The sequence below is a fragment of the Chrysemys picta genome, chromosome 2 (assembly GCF_011386835.1).
Source record: "Chrysemys picta bellii isolate R12L10 chromosome 2, ASM1138683v2, whole genome shotgun sequence".
Lineage (NCBI taxonomy): Eukaryota > Metazoa > Chordata > Testudines > Emydidae > Chrysemys > Chrysemys picta.
Window position 1 is genome coordinate 8,086,505 of NC_088792.1, and position 23,809 is coordinate 8,110,313.

The following is a 23,809-nucleotide window of genomic DNA, read 5'->3' on the forward strand; positions in this document are numbered from 1 at the left end:
AGCTTTCGATGTAGAGAATGATGGAGCTTCCACCACCTGCCTTTGGAAACTAACTTGGCTAATGGAGCTCATGGTCAAGCCAAAGGAGAAGTCCACTAGCTGTAAGTCACTTGCCTGCTGATTTGGCCCAGCCATCACTCGCTTATATACATGAAGCCAGAATAACAAACTGTGACAGGCTGAGGTAGCTCCTCCAAGTTTAGACAGGCCTGAACCATAACCCTAGATCTAACCACCCTTGAACTTTGCTTATCTGGCCTCTTAACTTCACAGATAGGTGCCAATCCAAACCCTCTGGCTAAATGCCCAGAGAGTAGAAGGCACATGGTCAAGTTTGAAGCTATTCCTTTTCAGAAGCGGGAGAAATGAACTATTTTGAATTTCTTCATGAAAAAAATGTTCCCCTTTTTTAATCAGCTCGACTCCCAAGTGACCTGATTCCAGAATGATCAGAACATTTAGGATTTAAGAAAATGGGATTGGAATGGACCTCCTGCGTTACTGAGTCTAGTCCACTGCTATCACAGAGAGCCCTGTCGTATAACCCCCTTCACAAACTTATCAAGCCCTGTCTTCAAACTAGTTAGGTTGTTTTCCAGAACCTCACTCCCCTGACGTTGGGAAACCTTCTAATTTCCAGCCTCAATTTATTCTTGGCCAGCCTACCTCCCTATAGTCTTTTACCAACATTGTCCTTTAGCTTATACAACTTTTTCAATTTTCTATGGGATAGGACAATTCATGCACCAGAGTGCATTGGCGGTACATTTCACTAAGCCACTAGCTCCTTCTCAGTAGCAGAGTCTGGTTCCTTTCGCAATTACCAGCAACTTTTGGCTTCTCACTGAGGGTCACTGTAGCGAAGCAAAGACTCACCGGCGCGGTTCCTCCTGCTGGTCGTCTCGGGAATTAGCTCTTCCAGCCCAGAGCTCCCTCTGCAGGCCAGTGTCTCACCTGCCACTGGCCCCCGTGTCCCTCCTGGACCTCGGTGCCCCTTTATCTTGGGGTGCTGTCCCCTGGCAGTGCCCCCACACTCTGGGTCTCCCCTCCCAAGGGAACCCCCTGCCCCCTATTCCCACCTTGCCACAGTGGCAAGTGCCAGTCATCGTCTAGCCCCCGCTCACTGGGGCAGACGGCAGTCTGTAAACCCCTCATCATCAGCAAGGGGGTTAGGACCTGCTGCCTTTGCCTATCTCTGGGCTGTCTCCTTGCCTCCCCAGTACCTTTTTGGCCTTTTTAGCAAAGCCTGCAGCCTGGGGTTTTACCAGGCTGGAGCTCCCCAGCTCCCTCTGCCCTTCCCCAGCACTGCTCCACCTCAGGTACCCTTCTCAGCTCCCAGGCAGCCTGGTCCTTCTCTCTCCAGCAAGAGAGAGACTATCTCAGCACCTACCTCCCAGCCCTTTTATAGGACTAGCTGTGGCCTGACTGGGGCGTGGCCCCAGCTGTGGTTGCTTCCCCAGTCAGCCCAGCCTTTCACAGCCACAGCCCTCTCCAGGGCTGCTCTTAACCCCTGTTCTTCAGGAGTGGGGCAGCCACCCCACTACAGTCACAATCTGGATCCTGTCCCCCTCCCTTGACACCTTTCATCAAGGTTCTCTCCATGATCCTCTGCACCTAACAGTGCTCTCCTTACTAAGGACAAGTGAACTGGTGTCTATAAAGCACGAACCATCTCTCAACCCATGCCCGTGTTTAGCAATGGATTTTAACCTATGGTGCATCCAAAGTCACAGCAGAATGAGCAAGGGGCTTTCAAAGCCGCAAGACCCAGTGGGGAGAGCTGCTGCTGAACGAGGAAGGCAATAAGCAGAGGACTCCTCTGACGATATCCAGTGGTTGAAGGAAGAACGTCCAAAAGCAGAAGCTTGGTGGGGGGCAGCCAGCTGGCCTGCTCCCCCCAAGAAGTAGAGGCAGGGGTACACTCTCACAGACAGCAGGGGTAGAGTGGGGGGTGGGGTTGAAGATCTATGTGTCTCCCACCAAAACCAGGACTAGGTTGGAGATGTCCCAGAGCCTCCTTCATGGGGGGGAGGTTTCCTGGGTGTAGTTTTTTGGAGCCTCACTCTGGTCTTCAGTCTTGTCCTCCATCAGAGGAGGGAAGTTCTGGAACAGCCTTCCAAGGGGAGCAGTGAGGGCAAAACACCTAACTGGCTTTAACACTGAGCTTGATAAGTTTCTGGAGGGGAGGGGATGAGGGGACTGCCTACAATGGCATGCGAGCAGCAAATATCCCCAACGGCTGGTGATGGGACACTAGATGGGGAGGCTCTGAGTTACTACAGAGAATTCTTTCCCAGGTGTCTGGCTGGTGGGTCTCGCCCACATGTTCAGGATGTAACTGATCCCCATATTTGGGGTTGGAAAGGAATTTCCCCCCGGGCCACATTGGCAGAGACACTGCGGGCGCCGGGTGAGGGAGGTCGCTTCCTGTGCGGCATGCGGCACGGGTCACTTGCTTGTTTGAACTAGTGTAAATGGTGGATTCTCTGTAACTTGACATCTTCAAACCACGCTTTGAAGTCTGCAGTAACTCACCCAGAGGTTAGGGGTCTATTACAGGAGTGGGTGGGTGAGGTTCTGTGGCCTGCAATGTGCAGCGGGTCGGACTAGATCAGTGGTTCTCAAACTTTTGTACTGGTGACCCCTTTCACCCAGCAAGCCTCTGAGTGTGACCCCCCCTTATCAATTAAAAACACTTTTAAAATACATTTAACACCATTATAAATGCTGGAGGCAAAGCGGGGTTTGTGGTGGAGGCTGACAGCTCGCGACCCCCCATGTAATTACCTCGCGACCCCCGGAGGAGTCCCGACCCCCAGTTTCAGAACCCCTGGACTAGATGATCACAATGGTCCCTTCTGGCCTTAAAGTCTATGAATCTAGTGCTTTGATGACAGGAGCCCTAGCTTCTATTCCTGGCCTCAGGCACATCACTGTCTGAGTTCCTGTTTCCCCTCCCACTCCAAGTCTGTCTTGTCTAGTCAGACTGTAAGCTCTTCAGAGCAAGAACTGTCTCTCCCCAGGTGGATGTACAGCGCCTAACATAATGAGGCGCCGATCTCAGAGCGTGTAGGTACTTCTGTGATGGATATCAGGAGGCTGTCATGTGAAACATGACAGGGCAGCGTGTGTGTTTTCAGCCCCAAACCATGGAGGTCTGGGCTTGAGTTTTTGAACCTGAATCTCTGACAGGCCCACCCACGGTGTGCTGAGATTCATGGCACTCTCATTACAACCGCCTGGGCTGCATTTGAACGAGGCTGGGTTGTCCTAGATTTGTCACAGGTCGTGTTCATCTCCTCAGACCTTCTGCACCACAAAGGCCGGAGGATTCCACTCGGTATTTTCTGCATCGAGCCTATAACCATGCTAAAACCAAAACACCTTGGGATAAAATCGTTCGGAAAACAGGGTTTAAAAGACAAAAGAAAAAGTAAGGCAAGGAAAATCCACTGACAGGATTGAGGCCCACAAGGCTGGGGGAAGGCTCACCAGTGCCCAGATCCACCCTCGGCAGGAGTTTTGTGGTTTCAGTTTTGTCCTTGCCTGTAGGCCTCTCTAGAGGAGAAAAATTAGCTCTTCTCTATGGTGCATTTAACCCTCTGCCTTTCTGCTGAGAATGCCCACGTGGCAGGGCAGGGCGAGGTGAGGTGGGGCAGGGCGGGCGGTGGGGGAGAGGGGAAGGGGCAATGAATCCTGGGATCAATAATGGGTTGTTCATTGTGGAAGCCCTGCCCATTAGAGACCACCAACTTCCTTCACAGAGGCCACTGGACCCAGCTCCCAGTGGGGAATGGGTCTTCATGATATTGCCAACCCCAGCCCACGTCAGAACCGCTGACCCAGAGCGGCGGATGGAACTTACAACCCATTTGCTAAGTGTTGGGTATGAATTGTTTTGCGTGATCCTCTCCAGCAAGAAGGACCCCAATGGGATACGTAATTGAATTACTCGCGCCATGACTAGCATACGGGCAGTAATTACAGATGATCTTGCATTCGGCTTTGTTTCTGCCCAGGCTGAGCAAATAGGATTAGAATTCTTCCTCCCAAGTCGGCAGTGCAAATTAAATGTTTATTCTTTCATGTAGGGAAAATGTCAGCTGTTTTAAATTACCGGGACAGATCTCAAGTGATTGGGAATTGCAAAAGAGAAAAGTCCCACTTCTTGCTGAAAAATGTTCTTGTATTTCCTCTCTCTCTCTCTCCAGTGACATCCAATAATTTAGCATGTCAACGTTATTATTTTAAAGTCAGGAAGATGACCCTAGTCAAAAACGATCATTTCACTTTTATAACACTGGGATTCTGGCTTTAAGGGCCACTGTCAAGCCGCAGTGTGCCCTTGTTGCCAAGAAGGCTAATGGAATTTTGGATTGTATGAGTAGGAGCATTGCCAGCAGATCGAGGGAAGTGATCATTCCCCTCTATTCGGCACTGGTGAGGCCTCATCTGGAACACTGTATCCAGTTTTGGGCCCCACACTACAAGAAGGATGTGGAAAAATTGGAAAGAGTCCAGCGGAGGGCAACAAAAATGATTAGGAGGCTGGAGCACATGACTTATGAGGAGAGGCTGAGGGAACTGGGATTGTTTAGTCTGCAGAAGAGAAGAATGAGAGGGGATTTGATAGCTGCTTTCAACTACCTGAAGGGGGGTTCCAAAGAGGATGGACCTAGACTGTTCTCAGTGGTAGCAGATGACAGAACAAGGAGCAATGGTCTCAAGTTGCAGTGGGGGAGGTTTAGGTTGGATATTAGGAAAAAACTTTTTCACTAGGAGGGTGGTGAAGCACTGGAATGGGTTACCTAGGGAGATGGTGGAATCTTCTTCCTTAGAGGTATTTAAGGCCCAGCTTGACAAAGCCCTGGCTGGGATGATTTAGTTGGGGATTGGTCCTGCTTTGAGCAGGGGCTTGGACTAGATGACCTCCTGAGGTCCCTTCCAGCCCTGATATTCTGTGATCCTATGAAATGAGGTTTTATACAGCACAATCCAGGTAGAGCACTGGACTGAGAGCCAAGATAATAAATAGCGATATACCCATCTCCTAGAGCTGGAAAGGACCCTGAAAGGTCATTGAGTCCAGCCCCCTGCCTTCACTAGCAGGACCAAGTACTGATTTTGCCCCAGATCCCTACGTGGCCCCCTCAAAGACTGAGCTCACAATCTTGGGTTTAACAGGCCAATGCTCAAACCACTGAGCTATCCCTCCCCCTCCTCCCTGTGACCTGCTAAGTGACTTGATGCAGGTTGTTTCACTGCTCCGTGCCTCAGTTTCCCCATTGGCAAAATGGAGATAGTAACGCTCACCTGTCTTTGCAAAGAGCTGGATCTCCTGGATTGGTACACTCCACACTCCGTTGAGGAGCTTTGCCATCTCAGAGCAGGATGACTTACCCATGAAGAAAGCAACAGAGGGTCCTTTGGGACCTTTAAGACTAACAGAAGTATTGGGAGCATAAGCTTTCGTAGGTAAGAACCTCACTTCTTCAGATGCAAGAAGTGAGGTTCTTACCCACGAAAGCTTATGCTCCCAATACTTCTGTTAGTCTTAAAGGTGCCACAGGACCCTCTGTTGCTTTTTACAGATTCAGACTAACACGGCTACCCTTCTGATACTTTACCCATGAAGATTATTCAGTGGTCCTTGTTGTAGCTCCACTGAAGCAAAATGGAAGTGAACTCAGTCCAGTGTGCTTCCAGAGGGATGTAAAAGGTGAAAAAGAGCCAGCTATAAAATGCATCCACAAAATTCATCTCTAGGCAAGTTCGCCCTCACCCTTTTCTGCGCTCACTCTGGCTGTGCAGTTCTTTGCCCTTTGGAGGGGGTGGGGGATGGGAGGACAAAGCCAGCCCTCTCCACTTGGCAAAGTCAGGCCTGATTCTGCACCACCCTCCCACTCAATGAGTGGCACCTTGCTAGGGAGCAGTCTTGTTGAATCCACAGCTACGTGGCATGAGTGCAGGAGAACTGGGGGCTTAGCATCTTCATGTCAGAACCTGCAGTTGCTCCAGGGAAGATCAAGTGCGATCATCACACCATTGCACGCTGACACAGCATGACAGTGCTTCGCCCTCCAGCTGCCGCGGTACGTTGCAGTTCCTACATACTTGTAGGATTTCAGCTTCCAGGGTTCAGGGTGGACTCATGAAAATCAGGGCGTAATTGCATGGCATAGCAGGATCAGCAGCCACGCCACTCCAGTTATTGCCCCCTCATTAGTGTGTGTGTGTGTGAGAGAGAGAGGGGAGGGACCAGCGGCCGTTATTGCTAAAATTCAAACCAGCCCTGTCCATTGGATGAGCTCGAGCAATGCCATGGGCGTGGCTGAGTACTGCTGAATAATAACAGATGGGACCCATGCTTGCCTTGCGTAGATCTTTGTTCCCCTCTAGTGGCTGGACTATATCTAGAGGTTTCTGAATCAACTTTGGCATCTCTTATTGCAGTCGATCCTTTAGCTTAAGCATGGTTTTAGATCCAGAAGTCCCATGTTCAGGCCCACAGATGGACAGGTTTCACCCTCACTCCTGTGGATAAAGGGAATTCTTCCCCCTAACAGAGGAGCAGTGTACAACAGTATCCCCTCTCACAGCTCCTTTGGAGTCTATGAATATAAGGCAGCTCTAACTTAGAGCAGCCCTGGTGTTGCTCTAATTTACTCCAGCGGCCAATCCTGCCTGCAGAACAACCCAGAATGAGGAAGGCACAAAGGTGACTTTAAACTAGTGAACAGCTGCTGAGAGGCTGTCACACAGACCTCTCTTGGCAAAGGGTCCCCTGTTCTTGGCAAACAATGCTTGTTTCACACCTGACAAACACATGTCTTATGGGATATGGAGCCATAAAGAGTAACATGTAAGGTATCTACAGAAAGCTCATAAATTCCTGATCATTGCAAGATGTATGTACAGGGACTATTTAAGGTATAATGTATTTATATTGAAAGCGTGCTTTATGGAATAAAAGTTAGTCACCCGGGGACAATATGTCTCAGTGATGGCCCATTTAGACAGGAGGGAATTGTCATCCTGCCCTGTTGAGCCAGGGATGCGATGCAAAGCACAACTGTTGAGGCTAATCCAAGAATTTCAATGAAAAGCCATCAAAGGCAATCAAAGCTTCTGGATGGGAAAGAAAGGAACATAACCAGACAGCGCTTTGCCCTGCCTATGACTAGAAACAAAGATTGTTTCAGTATAACACAGCGGTGGGGGAGGCACTGTGAATCCTTTCACTGAGGAGACATCATCTTGGGGAGGCACCGTGAATCCTTTCACTGAGGAGACATCATCTTGGGGAGGCACTGTGAATCCTTTCACTGAGGAGACATCATCTTGGGGAGGCACTGTGAATCCTTTCACTGAGGAGACATCATCTTGGGGAAGCACTGTGAATCCTTTCACTGAGGAGACATCATCTTGGGGAGGCACTGTGAATCCTTTCACTGAGGAGACATCATCTTGGGGAAGCACTGTGAATCCTTTCACTGAGGAGACATCATCTTGGGGAGGCACTGTGAATCCTTTCACTGAGGAGACATCATCTTGGGGAAGCACTGTGAATCCTTTCACTGAGGAGACATCATCTTGGGGAAGCACTGTGAATCCTTTCACTGAGGAGACATCATCTTGGGGAGACATCAGGCAAAACTGGATCCTGGTTCCTGGGAAGCCAGCCAGTTCTGCAACAGACTGATCTTTGTGTGTGTGTGTGGGAGGGGGGGGAGGGGCGGGGGGGGGGAACGCTACTTTACTAGATGAGAAAGGTAACTATGAATAACCGTAGACCCAAGCTGGTGTTGACAATTTTGTTTTGTACTGTAACTGTTTGTTTCTGTTCCTCCCTCTTGCTTCTCATGGAATCTCTCTTCTTTCTTAAAGAAACTCCTTTTGCTTTATTTTAAGTGCTCACAAGTGCTGTGTGTTACACAGGGTCAGTGATTCAAGGTACGACTGGTGAACTGTTGTGCACTGCACCTTTGGGACAGAGGATCTGGGACCTCTATGAGTAGCCAGTGTCAGGGGCTGGAGATCACCGAGGAATGATTCAAAGGGACTCGGGGACTGGGGTGCGTCTCTTGTTAACCTGCAAGGAGAAGACAGGGCTGGCATAACCCAGAGGAGAATGCTTGAGTGGCTGAAAGGCTGGTGATGTTAAGGAGCTGCTGCCCAGCCACTCTCATATTGGAGGCAGGGGGTAACAAGGTGACTCAGTCCTGGGTACCCTGAGAACCATTACGGAGGAGCAGGATGGATACTGGACCCCTGAATCTTGAGCCTTGCAGTTGGGGCACCCAGGCGGCGAGGTTTGCAGGGACCTCCAAATTTGCTTGCAGCAGCCCAGGTCGATAGGCAGGTACTCATGCACTTCTGATGTTCAAACATAGCATCACTTCCCCCTTCTGCACAGAGATGGAAAAGGCATCTCCCCTTCCCCGCAATGCCAATTCCAGCATCCTCGGCTGGAAAGCTCAGGCCATTGTTTCCAAGTGCTGGGTCAGAGAGGATGGCGGGGACACTTCCGGAGAGGGCAGTAAACGTGGATTAACCTGCTCCTTCGCAACCTTTCCCAACAAGGTCTGAACTCCCCTCCCCCCCCCACGCACACACACTCCACCCCCTCAGGACAGCTACGGACCATTCTCCCCAAGAGGAAATTGGCACCAGTTCCACATCTAATCAGCGTTCACGCCCAGCAGGGCTGCACCCGAAGGCTGTGAAAAATCTTGACAGATATGGCCCGGGGCCAGGCAGCCGCTTGAATGGCAGTGATTTTACAAGCCCTGCCTTGTGCTGCTATTTTCCTACCCCCTTGTTGGCTCCGGGAAACGCTAGGGGACAGCCATAAATTGGGGATACATCATCGCCAGCACTCAAGGCCGAACGCAATATTCCCTTAGCGAGGCTTCATTAAGAGGAAATTCATGCCTTAAACACCTTGCAGCCCGCAGCTTTGACAAGTCATCACATTTTTGCATGCCCTGCTTTATTTTAAAGCCCCTGTCGTAATGACATGCCTGGCTGGGGGTTGCTGTGCAGCTTGCTGAGGGGAGCTTTTGTCAGTCCGGACTTGCGGAGGCGGGAAAAGAAAGCAGAGCCTTTGCCTGGGTGGAAGGGAACAGCCCGCTTGGTCCTGCAGCCGAGGAGGAAGGAGCCCTCCGGCCCTGGATTTGCAGCAGCCATGGGAGCGGGAGGCTACAGGTTTGAGTCCTGCGCTGGGCAGGGAGGGTGGCATGTGTAAACCAGGCACATAGCAGGCAGGGGCTAGCGCCAGCTCGAGATTGATGAGAACATAAGAACGGCCATACTGGGTCAGACCAAAGGTCCATCCAGCCCCGTATCCTGTCTTACGACAGTGGCCAATGCCAGGTGCCCCAGAGGGAGTGAACCTAACAGGTAATGATCAAGTGATCTCTCTCCTGCCATCCATCTCCACCCTCTGACAAACAGAGGCTAGGGACACCATTCCTTACCCATCCTGGCTAATAGCCATTAATGGACTTAACCTCCATGAATTTATCCAGTTCTCTTTTAAACCCGTTATAGTCCTAGCCTTCACAACCTCCTCAGGCAAGGAGTTCCACAGGTTGACTGTGCGCTGTGTGAAGAAGAACTTCCTTTTATTTGTTTTAAACCTGCTGCCCATTAATTTCATTTGGTGGCCCCTAGTTCTTATGTTATGGGAACAAGTAAATAACTTTTCCGTATTCACTTTCTCCTCACCACTCATGATTTTATATACCTCTATTATATCCCCCCTTAGTCTCCTCTTTTCCAGGCTGAAGAGTCCCAGCCTCTTTAATCTCTCTTCATATGGGACCCGTTCCAAACCCCTAATTATTTTAGTTGCCCTTTTCTGAACTTTTTCTAGTGCCAGTAGAAAACGCCTGCTACATGAGTCTGCTACAGCCTTGACTAAGGGCTGGTCTACGCTACACAGCTAGGATGTAATTACTCCGACCTGAACCTCAGCGTAGACACCACTAGGTCGACGAAAGATTTCTTCTGCCAACCTGGCAACTGCCTCTCGAAGAGGTGGATTTACTACCGTGACAGAAGAACCCCTCCCGTCGCTGTAATATGTGGCTACGCTACAGCGGCACAGCTGTACCTCTGGCGTGTTTCTAGTGGAGACATACCTTAAGGGAGGTGGGTCTTCTCATTTTGGTGGTAGTGGTGGCTCATGGATTAAGCTCCTGATATCCCAGGTTCAATCTCCACCAGCGATGATCCATTCTGGCACTGCTGTGATACATGCTATGGTGGGAAAAGTTAAGCCTCACCGATTAAACTCAAAGATACTTTCATCTGGATGAAAACAGAAGGCCTGATCCAAAACTCCATAGAAATACTTCCACGGGAGTTCAAGAGATGTTGGCACATACCTTTATTTAGCATCTTTCCATTCCAGAATTATTCTCAGCCAAGTCACTGTGGACTTATGTCCCGGTAGGCAACTCCTTTGGGCTGAAGTTTTCCAAGCTCTTTTCCATAGGTAGATAGATACTATTTTCATCCCTATGTTTACAGATAGGGAAACTGAGGCTTAGATCAATTCAGTGCCTGAGCCCAGTTGCACAATCAGGCTCTACGCAATTTCTAGGCCCTGGATCTAAGGGCTCTTGCACCCACAGCTGGAAAATGAATTCCTCTGAAATAGAATAGAGCAAACATCATTGTTATAGGAGCCTTTTTAGACCAATATTTTCCAACTTGGATGCTTACGGTTGCATTCCTGACTCCATATTTAAGCACCCGAAGAAAGCAAGCTGAGAATCTACAGCTTCTGTCTGAAGTTAATGGGAGTTGCTGGGTGGTTCGTAATTCTGAAAATCAGATCTATTCCTGCCTCATATGGATTGAGGGGCCTAGCTTTGAGCTCCCAAGCTGGAGAAGTTTGGTCTTAGCTTATAACCAACTCTTACAAATATCTGGAGCTGGGCAGATATTCAATAACCTAGTCCCGTTGCCCACCCCACCCCTAATGCCTCTGATACCAGCGGGATCTCCATTGTGGCCCCAGTGTTAATCTCCTATCCAGCCCCCACAACTGTCCCTTCGAAAAGCCTAGTGGCACAGCGGAATCCGGTGGCTTGTCCTCATGCTCCCCACATCTGGGCTTTTGAGAAGACAGTTCCAGAGTCCACAAATCCAGCATTGAGAATGCCCTACCGTTATCCTCCGCACTGTCACACAGAGACCAGAGAGGGCTCTCCGTTGAAGTAGGTTGGATGATCTGAGCTGCCAGAGTTTCACACAGGGAGGAAAGTGGCTGGTCTCTTCTGGAGATGATGGGACTCAAACCGTTTAGAGTGTCCTAGGTCAAAACCTGTCCCCATAAACTTGACCTGGGAATTTGACTGCTAGGCCGTGCAGATTGTGGCATGGCAGGTGTAACGTACTTCCTGCAAGACATTACTTGGCAGTCAGACCAGCATCCAAACTCTGGAAGTGCAATTTCGGAATGGTCTGAAGGTGAAGTCCATCATAGACTGTAATGCAAGCCTCCTGCTGTCACCCGTCCTGTGTTGTCCCAAGGAGTCCCTCTTCCTAGGAGCAAGGGGCAGAGACGTCTTTTTAAAACTGAGAAGGGGTAGGTGAGACCGCATATGATCTCAATAAACCATAAAACAACAAAGACCAGTGCAGATCCATTTTGTCCGTTAATCTAGCTGTGCTTTCAAAGTGTTCCCTTTCCAAGCACCGTGGGCTCCATATTTACTCTTCCTCAGTGGCTTTCAGATCAAACTTGCTCACTTTTCAAGCCAAAAAATTGTTTCTCTTGCTGACAGTGCCATGAACTCACCCTGGGATCTGAGAGTGAAGCTGGGGTCTTTCCACTCCTGTACTGTCACCACTGATCAAGGTTCTACAGCCGGGGCTCAGCTAACAGTTTGGCTGATGATGAGACAACATAATCCACTGAAATTAGAGCATCTGTGAAAAGACCTACTAGTTTTAGGCCCAATCTACACCACTGTCACTACAGGTTTATTCCCTGCAATATCATTTCTACAGTTTAGTCCGGGAGTAAGGAAGGAGCATTGGCAAGGGGGATGAGTAAAGTTTTCAGGATCTGGCCATGTGTAAAAAGGGAGTAAAGGATTCTGGAATTCGCTTTTTTCGAATCCTGCGAAGCACCTCGTTGCAGTGATGTTTGGTGGCAATCAGTTCCACAGGCTGGTTTCATGGTACACTAAAAGGATTCCCAATGTTGTTGTTTTTTAAAAAAAGGTTCAGACATTTATACTGATAACAGGACTATCCAGAGTCATAACAGTACGGATTAAAACCCAACTAGAGCTAAAGGAGGGGCAGAAATGCTTTTGCTTCAGGGCTTTAGCCAACCTCTAACTAAAGGGGGTGAAAAAGAAACTTTCCCTGTAGGGCCTCTCATTACTTCCTCTAAAGCAGCGGGTACTGAGCACTGTCAGTGACAGGACTCTGGCCTAGGTGGGTAACTGAGGCACAAGAGAGATTAAGTGACTTGCCTGAAGTCACACAGGAAAACTCTGACTGAGCCAGGAGGAGCATTACTTCCTCTATTAACCTCTCTATGCTACCCTGTCATCTCTTAGATCTTCAATGTGGTGGTTTATTTTTCTCTCTCATCTGCTGCCCCCATCTGTCTCAGCCAGTCTCAAGGCAGGTGTTGCATTATTCCCCGAGATATCTTTGGTCAGGTTCTTAGAGGCATTTCAGAGTTCCTTGTCTTCTGTTCTCTAGATTTCCTCCTTCGCTGCCACTTCTCTTTGCGTTTGCCTCGGCGATGGTCAAACAGACAGAAGAAATTAGCAAGCAGCATGCTAACCACTGCTCGTTAGCTACACCTCACTTCTACTAGGCCAAGAGCCCCGGCAACCAAGCCATTAGATTTCTTCTAATTAGCTGGCACTAACAGCCTCCCATTATTCAGAACATTTGGAGAATGTTTGCTTGCAGTCACACGGCGGGTTTTAATAATAGCCATCCCATTAATTCTTCCTTTCCCCCAGCTCCACATATGGGAATTCAAATTGACTCCAGAAGTGCGTGACGGATATTTTTACAAGGGAAAGCAATTCGGTGGCGTTGTTTTCTTCAGAAAGCCAGCGCGTGTCACCCGATGAATTTGCGACGTGTTCCATTCCCTCTCCAGCCGGGGACAACGACACATTATCTCAGTGAGCAACATGGCTCTGTAGCACCTGTCACTGCAAACCGGGGTGGTGAGAGAGCAAGAAAATTCCTCGCTCCCTGGGACATGTCTATAATGAGTTGCAAACCTCCTAAGTATCTGCCAAGTTCGCCGATAGATCAGGCAGTTGTTTTCTCTGGCAGCTGGACTGGCAACCCAAGCCGCGCAATCCAGCAAACCCCTCCCCTCCGGGTTCCTAGCCCAGAAGATGCAACTCGTTGGCATCCACCAGTCACCAGGTGTCTCTTTTCCCTTTGCAGGAAAACAGGAAATGAGTCAAACGCACACACGCAGGAATCGGCTCCCTCGCAAACCTTGACAGGAGCCAGACGCTGAGGTGTTTATTATTCCTGAACAAGGAGGAGGCATCTGGACACTGTTCCCTGAGGGGGCCTGGCTGCAGCCTGTCGGAAAGGGATGGGGACAGGTGGAAAAAGCTGGTAGGCTATGACACCTTGTTGACTCTAGCCTGCCTGGGGGTCGTGCCAACCGTTTTTATGCCTATAAGGTGAATTTCAAGAGCCCAAGGGTGTAGGCTCCACTTAACTCTCAAAACAGGGCCCAAGTGGTATGACTCCTCTTTCAACTTCCCAGGGCTGCAAAGTGCCTGGAAGGCGTCAAGCTCCCTCAGCTGAGTGCAAATGGAGGGTACTTGAGACCAGGTCCTTAGGCAGCAAGTCATGCTGGGATAGTAGGCAATGCCTTTGGGCTCTCCCTTGAGCAAAGGGGAGGGGTGGGGTGTACACCGCACTGCCACTCAGTCACAAGCCCCTCCCTTTCTGTGCTTGTGGGGCGGCTGGCCAATTGCGCTGGCCTACGCCTGGCTCCAGGCACCAGCGCTCCAAGCGCATGCCTGGGGCGGCAAGCCGCGGGGAGTGGCCTGCCGGTCGCTGTGGGGGCGGCAGTCAGGGAGCCTTCGACGGCATGCCTGCAGGAGGTCCGCCAGTCCCGCGGTTTTGGCGGCAATTCAGCGGTGGGTACGCCGAAGGTGTGGGACCGGCAGACCTCCCGCAGGCATGCTGCTGAATCTGCGTTACCAGCGGACCGCCCGCAGGCGTGCCGCCGAAGGCTTCCTCACTGCCGTGCTTGGGGTGGCAAAATACATAGAGCCGCCCCTGCCTACAGCTGCAATACGTTACTGCATCCAGCCTCCACAACGCTCCACACACCACGCTTCCGGCCCAGGCAGCTTGCGCAAGGTCACACAAAGTTTGTGGCAGAGCCGGGACCAAAACCAAGATCTTCCATGGTCCACGCGCACCCCTTGACTACTGAATCACAAGTAACATCTTTGTGTGAGCAACTGACCCCTTTGCAGGCCCCACTTTGTGACGGAGGGTAAGAGGAAAAGACGGACTAGTGGTCTTCCCGCAGTTCTCTAGGATGCTGGAGATCTGGCTTTGAGTTCAAGTCCTCTCACCACTCCCTTCCTTGTTTGTCATTTACTGGGGCAACCAAGGGGCTCACTCCATCCACTCCTAACTCCATAGAGACTGTATCCATTCTCTGTGCCTGCCTCTTAATGTCGCTCTCTCTCTGCTATTAGGAAGGACAATCTTATGGCTAAAGCCTTGACAGGGCTTAAGGAGCATGGTATTCAATTCCTGGTTCTGCCACAGATCCTCTGGTGACCTTAGGCAAGACACTGAGCCGCTCTGTGCTTCAGCTCCCCATTTATATCATGGGGCTAGCAGTATTGCCTTTGTCTGTCTTCTTGATTTAGATTGTACAGCACCTAAGACACAGTGGGGCCCTGATCTCAGTTGGAGGATGTAGGTGCGGCTAGATATAAATTGTTATCCTTATAAAATCATGACTGGTGTGGAGAAAGTAAATAAGGGAGTGTTATTTACTCCTTCTCATAACACTCTAGGGTGACTCTAGGGGTCACCAAATGAAACTAATAGGCAGCAGGTTTAAAACAAACAAAAGGAAGTATTTCTTCACACAACACACAGTCAACCTGTGGAACTCCTTGGCAGAGGATGTTGTGAAGGTCAAGACTATAACAGGGTTCAAAAAAGAACTAGATAAATTCATGGAGGATAGGTCCATTAATGGCTATTAGCCAGGATGGGCAGGGATGGTGTCCCTAACCTCTGTTTGCCAGAAGCTGGGAATGGGCGACAGGGGATGGATCACTTGATGATTCCCTGTTCTGTTCATTCTCTCTGGGGCACCTGGCACTGGCCACTGTCGATAGACAGGACACTGGGCTAGATGGACCTTTGGTCTGACCCAATCTGGCCAGTCTTATATTCTGTTAATTCTTTAACCATTTAAATGTATTTGCCTGAGCCTGATGCCCCATGGAGCAGGTTTGCCTCGGGTTTTACAGAAAAAAAATTAATACCAGGCTCAAAATAGCCATGTAGGTGTTAAAGTCCTTAACACAAACATCAGTCCACAGAGACCCAAGGCAAATACTATCTAGGTTAGACTTCTGACCATGCTAGGTTACTTGGTTAGAGCAGGGAGCCACCCAGAACTGGCCCCTATTGAAAGCATCCTTTTTATCTGGCGTGATGGACCTTGATTGGCCTCCTGCTGCACCCAGCCTTTCTAGGCACTGGAGAATCAACTCTTGCTGGTTCTGCCTGCAACTGATCATGGGAAGCCTCTCTAGGAACCCCCCTGGAAGTCTGAACTCACTGCTCTTCCCTTCCAGCAGGACATGTTTTAGGGTGGAGTGTGCCAAGGTGGTGGGGCCTCCAGCAGGGGGCAGCAAATGCCTGGCATACATCATCAGTATTATTTTAATATCTTAGAGTGTCCTGGAATACAGTTCATATGAGAGATCCTTTCCAATGTTGAGTTGCACTCTGCTGTATTTTAAGCACGCCACGAGGTCTTAGTGGAAGGAGGATACGAAGTGTTTCCATCTTTCTATTTTTCATTTCAAACAGCCCTGCCTTCAAGCTCACAAGTCAGGAAGGAAAAGGAAAAGTGAGACTGTTTCCTGAGATACGGCTGTTAGCATCGCCCTAGACCTTGATCATGGAGAGAGAGGAAGAGGCGGATGTAGTCAAAGGAGAACAAAAAAGCAATGATCCTTTGGCATATCTGAAGCTTTGGTTTACAGTATACTTGCAGACGGAGATGAGCCACCATGGAAATCCCTGCTGGCTACAGAAACCTAGAAAGGCTCCCTAAATATCCAACCTACTGGACTTACGGGGCTACTCTGTGTACATCATAGATGTATAGGGCTGGAAGGGACCTCAAGAGGTCATCTAGTTCATTCTTCTGCAGTGAGGCAGGGATCATCCCAGACAGATGTTTGTATAAACTGCTCTTAAAAGCCTCCAAGGATGCAACACTTATGCTTTACTGGAGGAGGGATAGCTCAGTTTGACCATTGGCCTGTTAAGTCCAGGGTTGTGAGTTCAACCCTTGAGGGGGCCATCTGGGGCAAAATCAGTCCTTGGTCCTGCTAGTAAAGGCAGGGGGCTGGACTCAATGACCTTCCAGCTCTATGAGATAGGTATATGTCCATATATTACACCAAGAGTAACCAGCATCAGCCACTCAATATTGCTTCCAATAAGCAATCCCAAGGTACCTCCTATTAAGAACTGAGCAGAGCCAGCAGCGATCTGCTGGTCCATTGGTTTCGCCAGTGTTCATCTCATATTCCTCATCCTGGGATCACGTGGACAGCTTGCGCTTTAAATGATCTCTCTGGCAGCCTCTTCCACTTGCATAAACATATGTTTGTTCTTTTATTTAATGAGGGAAGAATTTGCTTTTTCTTCAGTGCAAGGAGCAGGGTTAGCTAGAACTAGCCAGCACTGCTGTTTTAAAGGATACATACGGAGGAGATTTTAAAAAATGGGAGGAGCCTACCTGGTCATGACTAGAGCTTACTAAAATTTTTCATCCTAACCTTTTTTTTGGAGAAAAAGGCAGATTCGTTGACGCCAGAACAGTTTGTAAGTTCCTGTTGGTTTTGCTGAATTACTTTAGTTTAAAAAATACGGGGGGAAATGAAATGTTTAGTTTCAACATTTTCCGAACAAACCATTTTGATCTTTCGGTTCAAAATTTCCTCAAACCATCCGAATGTTTTAAAATGATCAAAACCTAACATGATTTTTTTTTTTTTTTTTTTTTTTTTTTTTTTTTTAGATTTGTGTGAAATTTTGAAAAATTTCATTTTCGGTTCAACCCAATTTTTTTGGACTTGCCTGTGAACCAAAAAAATCTGTTTCTTTCCCCACACAGCTCTGTTCATGATAAGCAGAATACTGTACTGGGCTGGAGATGGGTCATATCCTTTTGAATAGTTTGGAAACTCTCTAGCGGCCTTCACTCTCTTCTGTGTTTCAGAAGCCACCAGAACTCTGCCAGAGCAGTAGTGCCTTGATGTAGGTAGACCTTGCACATTGTGTACGGTTAGTAAACGTGGTTATTTGGACCCCATTGAGGCTGTGTGTTTTTTTCCTATTTTAAGTGTATAAGAGCAAAGGGCAAAGCAAACATAGGCCAAGATTTTCAAAAACGGGAGCTTCAAATTAGGCTCCCAAGACCATATTTTGGCACCTAAATAAATGGCCTAATCTTCAAAAGGGCTGAGGTCACTGACTACTTGGCACGTTTCAAAATCTGGCTGTGCCACTAAACCTCATATTCTTCATAGAGATATTGTTATGATATGATTATGGCATAATTATGATGTGTTTTATACAAGATAGGTCATGTGTCATATCATGGGAAGGTTATGATTTACTGAGTATTTATCCTATTTGTATGCATGTATCATTTCTGCATCTGAAGTCAGGAATATTGTCTATTACATGTGTTTTCACCTGGGGAACACCCACTAGACAGAATGCAATCAGTTTGGATGGCTGAGAGAGAAAGGACCATTAGGGAAAACGATAGGTCTTTGAAGATGCTAATCTCTCTTCAGGGAGCCTTTCTGGGGATGCTGCAAACAGCCTCTGAGTTATGGCTGCCAGGGACATGTGACCATGTCATCTGGTACTGGGCTCCATGATAATACTAGTGTTTTTCTACTGACTGGGTGTGGGAAACAAACTAGGAGAGAAAGGATTCCCGCCATATGCAAGAACTGTTTAAGGCAGGGGAGTGACATCATCGGGGTTCTCTCCTCCACGGACTCCCTGCCCAAGATGACTGCTGTAAACATCTAAGAAACAAGGACTGAACTGTGGGGTGAAGGACTGAGCCCAGCCTGGAAGGTCATCTAGCCTGTGAATGGAATATCTGAAGCTTTAAGATGCAGGGAAGTACAGCTGGCCTTCAAGAATCTCTGAAATCTGCCTAAAACAACATTTAGAATGAGAATTTTCTACTTGTAACCAGATTGTGTATTTGTTTTATTTGCTAGGTAATCTGCTTTGATCTGTTTGCTGCCCCTTATAATTACTTAACATCTATCTTTTGCAGTTAATAAACGTATTTTGTTTTGTCTAAAACCAGTGTGTGAAAATCATAACTTGGCGCAGAAAGCTGTGTAGATCCCTCTCCACATTGAGGGAGGGGGCAAATTTCATGAGCTTACGCTGTACAGTTCTCTGTACAATTTTGGGTGTACCTTCTAGAGGGGGGTGTGCATTGAGTACTGGGCAATTCCTTAGCTGAGCCTTCCCATGCAGAGCTAATCTCAGCATCTGTGTGTGAAGCTGCAGCTGGGTGTGTCCCTACCTGTATGTGTGCTGGTAAAGTGCAGTATGAAGCCCGGGGAAGGCTGCATAGCAGTACAGTGCAAAGGGAACCCAGGCTGCTGAAAACTCTAGTGTCACAGGGTTCTCTACTCACCACTGGAGCGCCTCCTTATGGCCGCAGCTGGGGATTAGCTCTGCCAGCCTGACACCTCTTCCTAAGGGTGTTCACTCCATCCCTCACTCTCTCAGGACTTGACTGCTCCCTTTCATGGCTTGGCCCTCCAGCCAGGTCACTGTAGTTTTCCCCTTCCGGGGTGCGTGTGTACCAAAGTGTCTCTGTACCAACTGTCCGAGGCAGTCTTCCAATTCACTGCGCCTCAATGGTGCCACTTCGCCAGTGACTGGTAGGGAACCCGGGCTCACCTTCTTCTCCAGGTTCCAGCTCCATGACCCTACAACCAGCAGCTAAGGTCCCACACCTTGCTGCTGTTTCCCTGCACTGCTTCCTACGTTGCCTCTATCAGGCACTTCTCCACCTATCTCTGGGCATTCCCTTCTCTTGAGGCCTAGCTCCCTTCTCTCACTAGCCTCCTAGAGAGGGACCGCAGGCCTCCTCCATGCAGCCCCGTCTGCCCTCAGCCACCTGGCTTTATGCAAGCCGCACCTATCCCTGTCCAGGTGAGCTTCACCCTTTAATTAGTCTTCATGGCTCCCTGGCCTCTCCTCCAGAGGCAGCCTAGGCAGTTAATTGGCCCACCTAGCCACCTTAACCCTTCAGGGATTGGTATGGGGTGAACACCCCATCACACCTCGGAACAACAGGTTGGGAAGAGAGCTGCAAGGCTGAGCTTTATGGTTTGTTAAATAAGTTAGCGACAAAGCCTGACTCCAGGAGGGGTGAGTTTGACCTTGTACAGTGGTGCAGAAGGAGTGTGGTGCTTGCTCACACGGCAGTGGCCACCCAACACAAACAGCCGGACTCTTCCTGAGCATCCTGCAGTCTGAAAACGATGTATCCAAGGTGCTGAGGGAATCCATTTGCAGAAATGAGGGGCAGCTTAGAAACCCAGACCATGGGGCTAATTTCATTATAATGATGACTAGTCTGACCAGCTCGAGTGATCAGCTTAGGCCCTGAAGCATAAGGATGGATAGTCCTTGCTCCTGTCATCCCAGGCAGTGAAAAAGCTGAAGCTACGATGCTTCAGATGTCATCTTTTTTTATTATTACTAGGTTCATTTTCAGCCTTGCACCACGCACCTCTCCCAGCGAGGGATTGGTAGAGCCCAAGTGCAGTTTGCCGCTAGACGAATAATCTTTTGGTTTTTAAACTGAGTATGTTTGATAAGTGCCATGAGGGAGAATAGAGAGGGACCTCACAGCACCATTTTTACTGTCATGTTTCTCTATCCTAGATCCCCAGCTGCTATAAACTGGCCCAGGTCCACTGAAGTCAATGGAGCGACGCTGACTCACACCAGCTAAGGACAAGACCCAAGAAAGTCTGCCTCTCACGCTACTCCGAAGGACAAGGCGTTTAATCAGCCTGCTTGCTCTTACGTACGTAACCTCACTGTTTGGGCATCAGACCATACAGAAGTGGTGTGGTGATCTAATTTAAACTGCATATTTCAATTGCCATGTGACTGTAATTTACACAACATCAGAGAGCTGCGGAACAGACTTCCAAAATGCAGAACAACTGCAAAGCTCTGGGGTAAACCATGAGATCACAGGGGGAAATTAAGCCAGAACCAAGTCATGTTCCCACCAGACAGAGGGTCTGGTTTAGATTTAGGCCCTGTCCACATCTCTTTATTTGTATTTTGCTTTAATTCACTGTGATCCTGGTGAAATTTAAATGGGTATGTAACATGGTTTTGCCAGCGAGGGTGGGCATGCCCAGACTGCATTATGAGAGAGTCTTTCAAAACTATATGTAGGCCATATTTTTTAAGCTATTGTAATAAATTTATAGCTAGCTAAGAACTTCACAGTTATCCTTATGCTTGCTCACAACTTCATGGTGGAAGTAGGGAAAGAACCTGGTTCCTCTTGCGTCCCAAGCCCAAACACTTGTCATCTGAGCGAAAGTTGCTCCTCCGATAGCTCTTTGCAGTGTAGGTCTTAGGACACACACTTGTTCTTATTTCAGCCACTAGAAATTGAGGCAATACATAAACACCACCAGAGAGTTCATTACAATATGATTCTAACACAGGTTCATCCCAGATCATTATTAATTATTAGTAGTATTATTTGTAGCATTATTTGGAACAAGACCCCATTGTGTTAAGTGCTAAGAGGTAATAGATGGATACAGACAGACAAGCACTCCACACTGACTGGTTAAACCAGTGGCCACTTGCACACGAGTAAAGAATATTCAAATAAGCAAGAAGGCAGGACAGGGCCCTATATTAAGAATCAGTTTAGCTGACACCGTTTAAACATGGTTCCCAAGCACCGTAAAAGTGCCAGTAGAAGCATGTGTGCTCCAGGGAGATTCATTTTATTAGGTAAGGAGATAACTCCTGAGGCGTAGGGCTATCTCCAAAGCATTTCCTCCAGAAACAAACATTTCCTCCTGCTGGATTGCTTGTTTCTGGGAGCCTTCCGAAGGCTGTAGGCATTAAGGGCAAAGTGCCAGGGTGTCCGCTGTCTATTGATGGATCCTTGTTGAAAATGGCCTTGTAAACAGCCTGGCTTGACGGCTTTCAGGTCAGCTTTAAAAAAAAGAAATCAACCTCTCCACTAATATCTTGTCCGTTTCCTTTTCGTGTCTCACGGCACCAGGGAGTTCACGAGGCTGCCCAATTTTCTGGCATTTATCACCTGCATGGAGTATATTTTGAAAGGGTCACTTAATCATACTAGGCCCCTTCTCCTTCCTCTCTGGAACAATGTCCTGCGAGTCTACGGCCCTTCTTTGTCAGTTCCTATTACACCAGTTTGGGAAATCTGTACAATTTAGGAATTCTGTGTGAGATTATGAACTCTTCCCCAATCGGCACACTCCTTTCTGAATGTGGAGGCGAAGTGACTGATGTGTGTACTTTTGCCTCCATCTTTGGGCTGACATGCCAAAGGTGGATGGCAGGGGGCTAACAAAAGAGGGTTGTTGACATAAGTGCTTAACCATTGAAAGATATTCATTCTAGACAGAAGACTGGCTCCCAAACAAGAAGGTTTGTTAGGGGAGAGGTTGCCTAGCAATGAAATCACCTGGTAGGACTCCGTGGTCACCTGTTGAGGCTGACCAGGAGGTCACCTGACGGCGGAGATGGAAGGTTATAAAGGGCAGAAGCTGCTCAGCTTGCTTGCCTGCTGTCTCTCTTTGGCCATTTTTCATTAGTTGAAGAGGAAAGTTATGGCAGGGGAGTAGGACCCTCCCTAACCGAACACAGAGGACCCCAAGGATTCCCAAGGGAAGGGTGAGCTGGAGACAGGAAGTGCCTAGAGGATGAATTATTTTTGTATGGATCTGTGTATTGCTTGTGTGAATAAGTAAAGAGCAACAGCACAGTAGAACTCTGTGCAAAGGGTTGTGTGTTGCATGCTACGTCCACCACACAGCCCTGAGACAGATGAACTGTGACCCAGCAGGCCCCTGATGGTGGTGGAATTCTGGGAACAGCTGTGTTTAAGCTGGAGTGGGGGAGAATTTAAGAAGTTAGTACTCGGTCCCGGGGCTGGACGGCATGGTCCAGCTCTCAGGTGGAGATGTTGGACAGAGGGTCTGCACACACCCACACCTAGGACCCAAGGAGGCCTGGGACAGTGCCTGGGCTTTGTTCATACTCCGGTAGGGTTACCATACGTCCGGATTTTCCCGGACATGTCCGGCTTTTGGGGGCTCAAATCCCCGTCCGGGGGGAAATCCCCAAAAGCTGGGCATGTCCGGGAAAATCGGGAGGGCTCGGTGGTGCTCGGCCGGGGCCGGCGGTGCGGGGCCGGGAACCAGGGGCACAGTGCCGGGCCGGGCGCGGGGCCGGACGGGGAGCCGGGGGCGCGGGGAGCCGGTCAGCCGGGCCAGACGGGGAGCCGGTCAGCCGGGCCGGCGGGGAGCCGGTCAGCCGGGCCCGCGGGGAGCCAGTCAGCCGGGCCGGCGGGGAGCCGGGCCGGCGGGGAGCCGGGGGCGCGGGGAGTCGGTCAGCCGGGCCGGACGGGGAGCCGGTCAGCCGGGCCGGCGGGGAGCCGGTCAGCCAGGCCCGCGGGGAGCCAGTCAGCTGGGCCGGCGGGGAGCCGGTCGGCCGGGCCCGCGGGGCGGGGAGCCGAGGAGCCGGGCCCGCGGGGCCGGGAGCCGGGGGGTGCGCCGGGCCGCCAAGGGCCGGCAGTGCTGGGCGGGCCGGGGGTGGTGGGCCGGGGCCGGCACCCCAGGGCCCGAGCCGACCCAGGCTGGAAACGCCGGGGGGCCAGCCTGGGCCGCGCCTCCTCCCCCCACACCCTCCTTACCTGCTTCAGGCTTCCCGCGAATCAAATATTCGCGGGAAGCAGGGGAGGGGGCGGAGACTTTGGGGAGGGGGCGGGGGTGTGGGCGGGGCTGGGGGCGGGGCCGTGGGCCGTGGAGTGTCCTCCATTTGGAGGCACAAAATATGGTAACCCTATACTCCGGAGACTTAAAGTGCCTGGGAGTCAGAGGCGAGATTCCCCCACAGCGATCTGGTGAGTAACCAAGAAGGGATGCTGGACCAGAATTGTGACAATAGCGTCCTTCTGCCCGGATTCAGGGGACTGCTCAACTTTGCTTCAAATCAGAGATGGGAAAACCCCTCTTAGGCCACTGCTATTGATTGTTTATATTGCTCCTACAGACCCCAACCAAGATCAGGGCCGCACTGTGCTAGGCACTGTACAGACACACAGTGAGAGAAAGGCAGCTCCTTGTGTGAAGAGCTCACAATCTTAGTAGACAAAGCACACAAATGAAGCATTTTCACCCTTGGATGGTTGGGAAACCGAGGCACACAGAGATGACATATGCCCAAATTCACA